At 46.3% G+C, this 12854-nt stretch overlaps 1 protein-coding gene across 1 annotated transcript in view; it reads right to left on the reverse strand.

The window, feature by feature from the left end:
• LOC144773831 (interphotoreceptor matrix proteoglycan 2-like) overlaps positions 1-12854 on the reverse strand; it is an 896924-nt gene that overhangs the window by 867746 nt on the left and 16324 nt on the right. The window lies entirely within an intron of this gene.

A 12854-nucleotide genomic window follows, 5' to 3' on the forward strand; every position in this document is an offset into this window, starting at 1 on the left:
TGCTTTTTGATTTATATGAACACATTTCTTATGTGTTTTGGTATGTGCTGCAAATAATATAAAAGTTGTTAAGTATCATCATGTCTTGCCCTTAGCCCAGCCCCCTTACTACACCTCTAGCTCATTTTAATGAGTACCTGCACTTATTTTTTCCCATTTAAAGCTCTGTACTACATGAAAGAGTGACAGAGGCGCTGCCTCACCTCGGCCTTGTGAGAAATATTGGTTCATAGAAGGCAGCAGATCAGATGGATTTGTTCTCTACAATTCGTGAGCCAGGTGGACCTAGCTGTCTTACAAGAGTAGGAGAGGAGCCCAGGACAGAGTGGCAGCTGCATAGATGGCAGTGGCTTTGTCAGAAAAGGTAATTGTTATTTGTGCCCCTACACTTCCCTACATTTCTGCTATAGTAAGAGAGTTGGGGGTAGGGACAAAACGGAGCTAGGAGTTGTTGAAGGACACCATATTCTTGTGCTTGTCACCAGGTACGCACAAGTTAAGTTGATGGAGGTGACAGATTACACTAGGCATTTATTGAATTATTTTGTTTTGGGGCCATGAGACAAGTGGAGCAGAGGTGATGAGGGAGAAAAAAGGTACGTTGTGCAGGTAAATGCCGTTACAATGAATCTTTCTCCCCGCAGGGAATCACAACGCGGTCGTTACAACGACCGCGTTGTGATTCCGTATACCATTACTCCGCAAGTCGGAACGACGACTTGCGGAGGGGGGGGAAGGTGTTGGATCCGCACAGACTGGAGTTGGAATAGTAAATTATACTATTCCAACTTCCAGCGCCCCCCCCCCTCCGCAAGTCGTTGTTCTGACTTGCGGAGTAATGGTATGCGGAATCACAACGCGGTCATTGTAACAACCGCGTTGTGATTCCCTGCAGAGTGAAAGACTGCGGGATGGTATCATATATTCATGTTGTGCATGATTTGTATGAGTTCTCCGTGACTCAATTCCTCAACATCTGATCTACATGTCTGTGGGGACAGTTGAGATGAGCAGAAGAAACCAGCAGCGGCCCGTCCTTAAGGGCACAGAGGCCTGCCTCCCCCGTCCACCTTTTTCCGGATGTGAAGAGTGTCTGTCTGGCTGAGCAAAGGTCAACCTGACAGACCCTCTTCTTGTTTAGGTCAGGCAGCTAGGTGCTGTATGCGCTTAAAACACAGGCACCTGGCACCCTGAGCTGAACTTTACCGGACCAAAGATGTTACAGTCATGTGGGCCCGGCAAAGCGCCTGGAGGACCTCCCTCTGATAATGATGGGGAGCATCACTGAGAGCCACATACTTGGGCAACTCAATTTTAAGCCCTGAAGCATCCAAGGCCGAGCGTCTATCACTTACATCTGATCACAGAGTAGGGTAGGGGCAGCAACTCTTATTGACTCCATCCCACTGTGTGGCAAGACAAGTCATGGACTACTGCCTCTGCAGCAGTCTCAACCCTCTTGGAAACAAAGAAGCGTCCCTCCCCTAGATGCTGCAGCCAGTAACTTTTCATGTTTTTTTAATGTTTGGTCCATGCATGCATGTGTGTATGTATGAATGTAAGTGTATTTGTGAGTGTGAACTGTGAATGGGGGTATGCGTGCGTGCATGCGTGTGAATGCATGGGTGTGAGTGAGTGTGCATGCATGTGTCGTATGCTGAAATTATCAGCCACCACTGGAAGAAACACAGGTTAGTTTCATCATCCGCAACCAGGACTTTCCCCTATTGATTCCCGAGTGGGCAAGGGGCAAAGAAAGCTTTCCTGACATTGTTTCAGACACTCTCAACGCCATAGAATAGATCATTTTTTCCCTTCATAATTCTATGGGTTTTGCACCACTGCCAAACCTCTAAATATTTTAGACTGTAAAGTCAAATAGGGTTTAAAAACAGAAAACTTATTTTCTGTGTCTTTTTGTAAATTCTGTTTCTCAAAGATTCCTCATTACAATTGCCAGAACAATACATTTTCTATGGTTGTCCTTTATTAATCATGTTTGTTGTTTTTGTCTGAAAAGAGATGCTATCAAACATAAGGAGACATCCCTCCATATTTATCTGATGAGGCTTGCATGCCACGACTACTGATAATGTACCAGTAGTGCATGACACAAAACAAGGAGCTATTATGCGGCACATCTCACGAGGATTCTCTCAGAATTCCAAACCCGGTATTCTCCTTTGATGAGCGACATCATGTGCCCCTTCGCCTAGTAATACTTTGTTGGAAATGGCACTTTTTACAGGGTTACCCCAAACTTTTAGCCTTCCTTCTCCTATTTTTGATTAATTCTTTTTGTTGGCCTTAGGACTCTGAGCACTTTACTACTGCTAATCTGTGCTAAAGTGCACGTGCTTCTTTTCTAAACATGTGTGTAATTGGTGTAGATCTGATTGAGATATTTTACTTATTTGTAAGTCCTTTGTAAAGTGGTATACGTTATACCAGGGCCTGTAAGTTAAAGGCTACTAGTGGGCTACAGCACTGATTGTGCCACCCACAGAAGTAGTGTTTCAAACCTGTCTCAGGTCTTCCACTCAGTGCCTGTGTGTGCAGTTTACTGCCACTTCAACGTGGCATGTAAAACCACCTTCCAAGCCTTAAACTCCCCTTTCATTACACATAAGTCAACCTTTAGGTAGGACCTGGGTAGACTTATGGGCAGGGTGCTGTGCAACTAAAATGGTAGGACATGCACATTTTAAGTTTTATATGCCCTGGTAGTTACAAACAGCGTTTTCACTGCTGTGAGGCTACTCCTTCCATAGGTTAGCATTAGGGATTACTTAAAATATCTTTTGAACTGTAATTCCTGAATGGAAAGGAGTAGCTACTTCATGTTCGATATCTTTGGAATGGTACTGACAAATCTTCTTTAATGATAAAGCTGGATTTCACATTACCATTTTAGTAATACCACTTTTAGAAAGTGAACATTTCTCTGCTCTTAACTTTGCTCTGTGTGCCTGCAGCCTACCTCTAATACACATCATGGCTGGATGACAGCTACACTTTGTGCATACTCTCTAGACAGTCACAACACAAATAGGGCTGGGTGTGACAAGGGCTACATCAGCATTCATCTGCATACTGATAGTCAATCAATCAATCAATCAATCAATAATCTTTATTCGGCTTAACCAGCCATAAAAGAATACAAAAAAAACATTAAATGCCTCAAGATCGCCAGCAACTGATTCCAACCCAGGCCAATTAACAATACACTAACATTATATTCATTACTAAAATTCATTCACTGAGTCAAACATAATGGCTTCAGCTGTCAATATACAATAGTTAGACAGACATTTAAAAACATTGCAAAGCGAAACTATAAGCCATGCCATTTCCTAAGTTAAGGTGCTTTTCTAGTGGCATTTATGGCAGCCGAGTACACCTCCAGAATTTCCAGATTAATTAGAATCCATAACCTTAAAATGTGCACATTGCTTAAAATTCAAATAAAACAGAGAAAGCAACCTAGTATCAATTAGTGACCTCATTAACATTTCCACAAACATTATCACAACATACAAACAGTTTAAACTATGTGTTAAAAGACAATTCGTAAAGGTACCAAGGTCATGCGACTCTTTGCATATGGTGTTTACGGTGAGTCTGCTCGAAATGTATTACTCATTTCTTTTTCTAATTGCCAAAGATACTTTTATGTAGTTGGCTACTGCACTACAAATATCAGGTGTGTCCAGTGAATACAAAAATTAACAAGATATGTACAAGGGCGAATTTTCTTTTGCAGTGGAATTACAAATTTGCTCCTTGCCGTTTTATATAAAGTGCAGAATAGGAGAACGTGCAAAGTGCTTTGACTTGTCAAATTATCACATGGACAGGGTGATAGATCATTAACCCAACCACTCTGGCATGGAAACGCCAGTAACAAATGCACGTTGCCTATCAAAAATCTAGTTAAATAAAATCTAATCTGCAGATTAGTGGTCAATGTTAAATAATATTGCATTGGGGGAGGGGAAAAGTACAGGGGACCAATATCATCTCGATGGGGATGACGCACGTTTCCCCTTGAATGTAAGGCCTCTTTTACAGCAACCTTAGCATTCACTAGGATGCTTTCAGGGCTATCGTAAAAATGTTCCAGTCCTATTTAATAATATTTCTCTTTGACAAAAAAAGCCAAGGTATTTTTTGTGAGTTTGCCAAGTTTTGACAATCTTTTATAATTTCTCGAGAGAATGCTAGTTCTTCAGATAACCACATTTTCGCCCATAGGCGTAGAGGGACACATGCTTTGCGATCTTCTATATGCTCTATCCCCAATTCGTACTGATAATCTTCCTGGGCTGGGCGAAGGAGAGATGGTGCACATTTACATCTGAAGAGATTGTGTCCTGCCCTTACACAAAGGGCTGATTTACCCCCTACTGGTAGGCTGGATGGGTTCAAAGAGATCCTTGTGGACTTCAAGGAACTCTTTCAAAGGCACGCCTACATCAGAGGCACTTTTGGGTATAAGTTTCAGGGCTATGGCCCTATGAAATCAGTACACTACTGGACTTGGAAGACACTCTGCTGGAGTAAACGCTGTTGTGCTGAAGGATTGCCACTCTGCATTTCCTGATTCTTCTAAGGAATTGCTTCCCTACTTTGTTGAGGTGGCCTTTGCTTGCTGACCTCTGCCCTGCTAGAGGACCAGAGTTCAAGCCCCCAGAGTGATTCCGCTGGCTTGCTGGCTTGCCCCATGTTCTCCCCGAGATCTCATGGACATCAAAGACCTCAAGACCTGCTTGATTTCAGCTCATTGTTCCATTCTGCTAGGACAAGAGCTCCACTTGGGGGGGGGGGGCTGTTTACAAGCTGGTACGTCTCAGGAGTGGCGGCAGTGCTTAATTCCAGTCCCTCGCAACATTCCACAAGTGTGAGTGCTCCTTGCTACACAATCGCCTGAAGGATCAGCACTTCCCTCATGAAGAGCTCCCGCAGCTCTCCTTTTTACACCATTGTCCCATCGATCAATATTTCCCGCTACGTGAGGGCAAGAGCTGCTGTAATCACACATCTGCGTGTGTGCACCAACCTGCCCTCCGATGTGGGAGCCTCCCGGGCAGACATCCCCGCAGGGTGCACAGCCCGACCTTATTGACCTGATGACCAAAGATGCACTGAGTGTGCCCTTCATCCGAAACAGGGTGTGCCAGATGACTATGTGCATCATCTCTGTCCTCAAGCAGGTAAGAAGTGCAACTTGCTGAAAGGAGGCTTCTTGCATCACCGCAGAGGTACTGTAAATAACAGGTGCCGTACAGTCTTTGCAGCTGACCACGTCATATCGCAGGCAGCTAGAGCAAACGTAACTAGCCGCATTTTCGTCCCCCAAAATCCAGTAAAGACGCTCTGAGGCACCGACATTGTACAGTTATTGTAACTTTCTTGAAATTGAATTACCGTAAAGTCTCCAAACGGAGTGAAGTCAACTAAAGCACTGTTTTTACTTTGCTTCGTTTAGATTTGATATCTCTTGATCTACTGATTGGATTTTTATCGTTTTGTTCTTATTTTATGCAGATAAATATTCCCTATGTTTCCAAACCTGTGTGCAGTCTTTTTTGTGGTGCATCCATTGTGTTACTGTACATGTGTGTTGCACAAACACTTTACACATTGCCTCCAATGGTGAGCCTGCTTGCTCTGTGCCAAGGTACTAGAAGGTGAGCAGAGGTTATCTTAGGTTTGTATCTAGCTTACCTTGACTGTTGTGTGTCGATTTAGATTCTGTATACATTTCCCGATTCATGCCCTTACATAGGTACAATTCACATTGTCCTTATTTAGGCATAGAAATTCAGCCCTTATTTAGGCATTGCTCATGCTGACTACATACAGGCATGGTCACCTACATCCTTTCATCTACGTCACAACGAGTTCTTGGAAAACCAGACTCTTAAGCTTTTAGGACTTCCCCTTGCTCGGATATTGATTTCTCCAAGAACTCATTTATTATGCATGAACATCTATTCCTTAGGGGTTCATTCATGACGTTCTTATGCCTGACTTTTTTACGTCAATATTGGCATTCCTAAACACCTTCGAGGTATAAATATACCTTCACAACCACGGTTCGGTCTACAGTTCGACTGCCTACATGCACGACGCGGCTCGCCACGGCAAGTTCGGAAGGAAATCAAGTCCCCAACTGACGCACTGACCAGACGCTGCCATCCTCCTCGCAGAGAATTCAGCTCCAGTATTTCTGACTCCCCTTGCGGGGTGTTAGAGATCGAGACCCGGGAAAGAGATTCCAACGTCTCTCATTCTAAGGTAAGGAGCAGACTAGAACCTAGAGGGACTACAGCTAAACTAGACTATAACTAAACAGCATCTACTTCTTCCTTCGTACTGCACTTAGGTTAGGTACACTGGGGTAGGATTCTTTTAGAAGCATCAGATGAGTATTTAAGCCAGTGTTATTTATGTATGTATTTTTATGAATATATGTCATAGCTACAAACCATGCTATTACAGTATTATTTTATCATACTGCAAACGCTATGCATATTGTACATCGCATTCGGTCTTAAAATTGTAGCAGTTCATATCTCTTGCATGAGAAATAAGACTGTTCAATAAACCCTTTTTATTGAAACGACGGTCTCTCTCTTTTTGTGCAACTCTGTAGAAATGAAGCATGCATGATTGACTGAGTGAAACGGTTATCTATTGTTTCCACGATTCTGAGATTGTTCCGGCTCCAAGGGAAACAAAGTTGTCATAATTATGCGGTTGTCAGAAACTAATCCCTCCCTGTTCATTCGAGAAGTATCTAGTGACCTCTGAGTTAGCTGGCACACACAAGTAATTAAGTTTAATGTACTCGATAGAGACATACTGACCTCACACTAATGTCATAACTACAATGTATAGTGTTCCAATGTGCAGAGCCTATCAGGGATATAGGAACTACACTACATGACTAGAGTGGAGGGTTCTGTCTGGTCTAGGTTCATACCCTACCCAACCAGAAAACCCTTTTCTAACATATTTATTTAGAGCCTAGCAGACGACTGCATGTGTTCACTGAATTCTATCTCTTTTACAGTTCAGTCTTCTGTGCCAGACTCTTTTCTCAACTCCACTTCACCACAAAAGCGGACTGGGGAAGGGGCCACACACGCACAACTTTTCTCTCACATCTCCTTGACTGCAAGAGAAACTGCTGTGTAGTGCGCTGGTCTGGGAAGAGTGCCAGAACCTGAGGTAGAATGGAGTGAGTGGGAGAGTGAGCACCCTTGGGTGAACTGAGGACTCCTCCAGGGCATCACCTTAGTGAGCAATGAGGTTTTGAAGGTTAAGGGTGGGAATGGTTGGCATAAATTCATTGTTACAGTGAGGTCAATGGAAGGCTGCAAAGGGGGGTATAAGAAATCATATTCTGGAATTGTGGAATTGAGAAACCAGCCTTAACCAGGCCACAATAGTAGTGCTACCAAAATGTGGTTTGTCTCCCCTCTAAACCAGTTCTTGTCAGTTCCTCTACTCCCACAGGGTTTGGTGCCAGCCTGACTAGGGCAAGCAAAGAGGAGGCAGGACTAGGTGTCAGCTTCATCTGCCAGTGACAAGGCAGGCATCTCTTGAAGATCAGGAAGGTGCTGGGCACAGCCCCCAAGGTTATCCCATCAAGGCAGGATTACACCACTCCACTCTCAGGGAGCAATACACACATCACTATAAGGGATCCATCAGGGGCTAAGTGGCGTTTGGCTGGCCTCAGCAAGGAAAGCCTTTTGGGTTTAGGCAGGAAAATGGCAATTTTCCAAAAGTGTCATGTCAAAAATTGTAATAGAGAATGGGACTTGACTATTAAGATGGATTTTAAATTACTATTAAAATTATTCCTTAAACCATTTTCCTATCTATTACCAAACTGAATAGTGTGAACCACTGTTAACCTATGGGACAGTCAGCCTTGCCACAGTGAAAAACTGATTTTGGATGTTTTACACTGCCAGGAATGTAGCACATTAAATATACATGTCCCACTTTTTAAATAGGCTGCCCTCCACCACGTGTGCTTTTAAGGCCTACCTTAGGGGTGTCTTATTAGTATTAAAGATAAAGGTTTCAGAACGGTCAGTGGTTTGTTTTGCTAGGTTGAAAGGGCAGTTTAAAACTGCACAACCAGGCTGCAGAGGCAGGTCAGGAAACATTTTCTACTGGGCTACTGCAGTAGGTGGCACACTAAGTGCTGCAGCCCACTAGTAGCATTTAATTAGCAGGCCCTGGGGACAGATGGTACCATATATTAGCATCATACAAGCAAATGAAATGTTTCAATCGGGGTATACTAATTTTGCCATGTATATCATGGAAAGTACAAGCACTTTCGCATTGGTTTTCAGGGGAAAGTGCACAGAGGTTTACAGCCAACAAAAAAAAGGGTTCAATAAAAAGGCAAAAAAATAATGGAAGACCCTATAGGAATAGCAAATTTCCAACACATGGCAGACATGTGGTGACTTTGCTGGTCTCAGATTTCGCCCCTGCTGTCTATGTAATGTCACGGCTGAGACGAAGTTGGGGGATAAAGCTTGGGAGAGAACAATTTGATAAGGAATGGAATATTATTCTGAAATATACAAAGCTGGTTATTAGAAACCCTTGGTTACAGCTTAGCCAACTGAATTACTTACATCAAACTTATCTGTTGCTGACACATATAGTAAAAACGTTCCCAAGGGCACCGGATACCTGTCCTAGATCAATGCAGGTTGTTAAAGTGTTTTCAAATGTGCAATTTTAAGAAACAAATAATTTGTGCATAATAATGATTTTTGTATGAAGAATATTGTCAGAACTGATGAATTCATGATGTTGCACTTGAAAAAAAATCATTATGAAGTTTAGGCGTGTGTAAATTGACGTTGTTTAGTTTAGATTTAACCCAGATCTGTGACTGGGGGTTAGTGTCTGAAAAGTTTCCGCGCTCCGTACATCATCTCCTTGTGTTTGTGTTGTTTAGTTATGCCACATTTTCGTGAAAGACACCATTTATATTGAGATGAATGATGTTTCTAGTAATTTGTTCATTTTACACCCTCCCAATCAACGACCCCCTGTGAGTGTTCTCTCTCCACAGTTTTCACAGAGCACAGTACACTGTGATGCAATTGGTTATTTTCGTTAGAGAATACGTATTGTGAAAGAAACTTATCATTGTATTCCCAAAGTATCATTCAAAAGAACACGTCAACTGGCAATTACGATGCCAGCTTGCTAGCACCCTAGTGTAGGAGTCTTCCTTTGAGAATGTTTAATATTGTATTTTAGATCTCCGAACTCCTGTTACTATAGAAGCTAATGGAACAATTCCTCTACCTTAAAAATGGGTTAGTGTTATAAGTCTTTTAACCCCTTGGCTGCGTGGCATATTCCCCTGCCATGCTGGGGGGTGGGGGACGCGCACAGCGCCCCGGTGCTCATGACAAGCTCAGCTCATCATGAGCCACGGTGGTCGTGTGCTCATGACGAACTGAGCTCGTCATGACCACACCCGTTTCATTAGAACGTTCGCACAGCAGGGGAATTTGCCCAGGGTGCGAGCGTTCCAACGGTCATGACGAGCTTGGCTCGTCATGAGCACACGACCACCGTGGCTCATGATGAGCTGAGCATGATGAGCTGAGCTGAGCTTGTCATGAGCACCAGGGCGCTGTGCTCATGACGAGCTCATGAGCGTGGGAGGGGTTAATTATGTTCTCATTGTCCAATATGTGCTATCAAATGTCATGCCATGCTGAATCTGCAGCTTTGCTAATTGTTGATGTGTAAAATGTTTATAAAAACCTCTGGTTTGGGGGGGGGGATACTTTTCTTTTCCTCTGAGAACCCACTATTTAGAGATTTTCCTTTTCTCTAAGGAAGCAGTCAGTGTTCCTTGTGTACCCGACATTTACATTTTAGAGAGTTTTTTCCTGCTTATTGGGTCCTGATCTAATTCTGATTTCTGACGATGTACTCTGTATCTGAGCCTTCGTGGCATGGTACTACATTTCTCTGTATTGCCTATTTAAAATATTTGTAATAAGACTCTGCTAAATCTTGTGGGCATGGCCGGACTGGCTACCGAGCGTTTTGGTGTGCTGCCAAGCTGGGAGCTGATTTCTCAGCGGTTAAGGCTGATTTTGTTGATGGGGACCTGCGTATGCTTCTAAATAAAAGCAAAACGAATGATTTTAAGCACACGCAGGTACCCATCAACAAAATCAGCCCCCAGCACCAAATCACCTGGTAGCCAGTCCTGCCCTGCTTGTGAGGCCTGAAGTTGTGGAGAGTGGTGACTATCGCAAGATCAGGGGCGCTTGTGCTCAATCCCCAGAAGTACATTTTGGGCTGATCAAAATATTCGGATTCAGTAAAATATTGAGGTTTGAGCTCCCATACAGGCATGTGTGAAATTCTTTCATATGGTCTGGGAATGTACCTGCATATGTAAACACTGGTTGGAAGTGGATGAACAGTATTGCTTGACCCCATGGTTTGCTTGTTGGGGCATATGGTACGAACCAAGGCAACTAAACAACTCGATACAATTATGGATTTGGCTTTGACACTAGCCAAACGAAATATAGCTATGGGTTGGAAGGGGAGAGAGGATCCAGATGTGAAGAAATGGCTAATGGATATAAAAATATGGGTTAAAGCTGATTTTGCAGGGCGGCGTGGCCTGACGCCGATGGAAACGGGAGCCTGAATCGGAGCTCCCGTCGGTGATCCCCTCTCTGACCTCATCCTGACCGCTACGGAGGAGCCCCGACAGAGGAGGCCGGCCCCAGAGGTGTCGGAAGTATAGGGCCGGCGGGGACATCTGCTGCGGGGAGTTGATAGCCCTCTCCTAGCCGGACCGCGGAAGATTGTGGCGGCGCGGCAGTGACGGTTCCTGAGGTACAGACGAGCTAGATACCTGCTTGGGGGTCGACCTGCGTTGAAGTCTTGGAGGCTGGCACGGTGACCAGGGCAGCGGCGGGGACCGGGACTGTCCCTGGTGCGGAGGGAGCACACGAAGGAGCCTAGGTGGGCCCGGGGACCTGCGGCAACAGACTGTGCAAAATGGAGCCCCGGAAATACAGAGGGGCTCGAGACTTGACGAGTGAGTGGCCTACACTGTTGCCCTGGGAGTGGGACATGTGCAGTTGGTGGCGGCAGGAGCCCGAACTACCGCTCGTAAGAAGGAGGCACAGGGAGGAGCTGCGGCAGACTCCAGGTCCTGGTGAGTGCCCAGCCGCGGGAGCGGGGCTTGAGGGACAGCGGCCGCGATGAGGACTCTGATCCCCAACACAACCAGTGCAGCCTGCAGTGCAAGTCGGCAGGTGCCCCCCCTCATGGTGGAGGGATAGGGGGGAAGGCGAACTGCTGCGCTGAGCGAGGAGGGAGGAGGCAGTGCTGCGGGGCAGAGGCTCTTAGGCCTTGCAGAGGGAAGCAGAGGAGGGCGAGGAGTTAGTGCTGGGTGGCTCTGGTGCTTGGTGAGGTCTGAGATCGGATCGCTGCAAAGGCAACGGATCCAGACAGAGAGGCATTGAGGGGCGGAGGGACTGGTTGCGAGCTGCATTGTGAGGCCCCCTCCGCTGAACTGAACGTGGTGGGATCACAGTGTGTGGGGCAGGCCTCCGAGAGGCGATTGTGCTGGCCGAGGACAGATTCATGGCAGATTCACGGCGGGGCACGACAGTGAAGGCCAGGTATCCGAGGGCGATCCTGGACGCCCGGGGACAGGGAAGTGAGAGGCCGCTGCGGAAGGGGACTTGCTAGGCGGCGCAGTGAAACACCGGCTACTGTTGGGTGGCAAAGTGCCAGGCAGGAGAAGTGCCCAGAGAGCAGCCTCCACTGCTGCAACTGCTACGTTGGGGCTGGTGGAGTGAGCAGGAGTTGGAGCAGGGTCGCTGGCCACATAGTTCCTCGGACTTGATAAAGTGGAGGGCGAGATACAGATAGTGCCCCGAAGCGACAGACGGAGGGCCGTGAGCGGCCGGCCTGGACCGTGGATCAACTGTTTGTGGATCTCCTGAGCTGTAGGTGCTCCGGTGGTGGTGGCTGGGACTTTGCACCGGTCAGGGACACGGAGAAGGCAGGGTCGTCGGAGGAGGTCCCACAGCGGTGGAGTTGGGAGCGGCTGTGGCGTATGAACATTGTTATTGTACTGGCACTGAATTCTGCTGTGAACGGGATTGTGGCTTGGCTATCGCATGACAGAAGGAGTGTGCATTGGGGGGCCAGTCACCACTCACCCTGCAGGGACAGCAAGTAGGGCGGCAACCACCTTCATCCTGTCATAGCCTACGCCGGGAGTGAGACTTACTGACTTGAGAGCGTCATGGGCCGGAACACCAAGATGCGGGAAACTGAGCAGCAAGAGGGGGCGAGCGAGGACTGCGGAGACTCTAATTCCTGCCCTGAGCCCAGGAAAGAAGGAGGGAGGCCCCAAGAAGAACTCTCCCTCCATGATATCCTGCAGGCCATAGAACGCTCCAGGCTAGCGGTGGACACTAAGATGGACACCCTCAGGGAGGACTTGGGCCTCCTCCGAGCGGACCATAGAAAACTGGCCGACCGTGTCACGGCCACAGAAGCGGAGATAGAGAGCTTGCGGCCACCAGTCATGGCGACGACAAGAAAACTCGTGGCCATAGAGAAAAGAGTACAGATACTGGAATAGCGAGCTGAGGATGTGGGAAACAGAGCCCGCCGGAATAACATTAGAGTCACGGGCCTTCCTGAAAAGGTCGAAGGGAACAATATGGTGGCGTACCTTGAACGCTGGTTGCGCACGGAAGTGGCGGAGGAGGGGTTGTCCACATTCTTTGCCCTAAAACGGGCGCACT

The sequence above is a fragment of the Lissotriton helveticus genome, chromosome 8 (genome assembly GCF_964261635.1).
Source record: "Lissotriton helveticus chromosome 8, aLisHel1.1, whole genome shotgun sequence".
Classification (NCBI taxonomy): domain Eukaryota; kingdom Metazoa; phylum Chordata; class Amphibia; order Caudata; family Salamandridae; genus Lissotriton; species Lissotriton helveticus.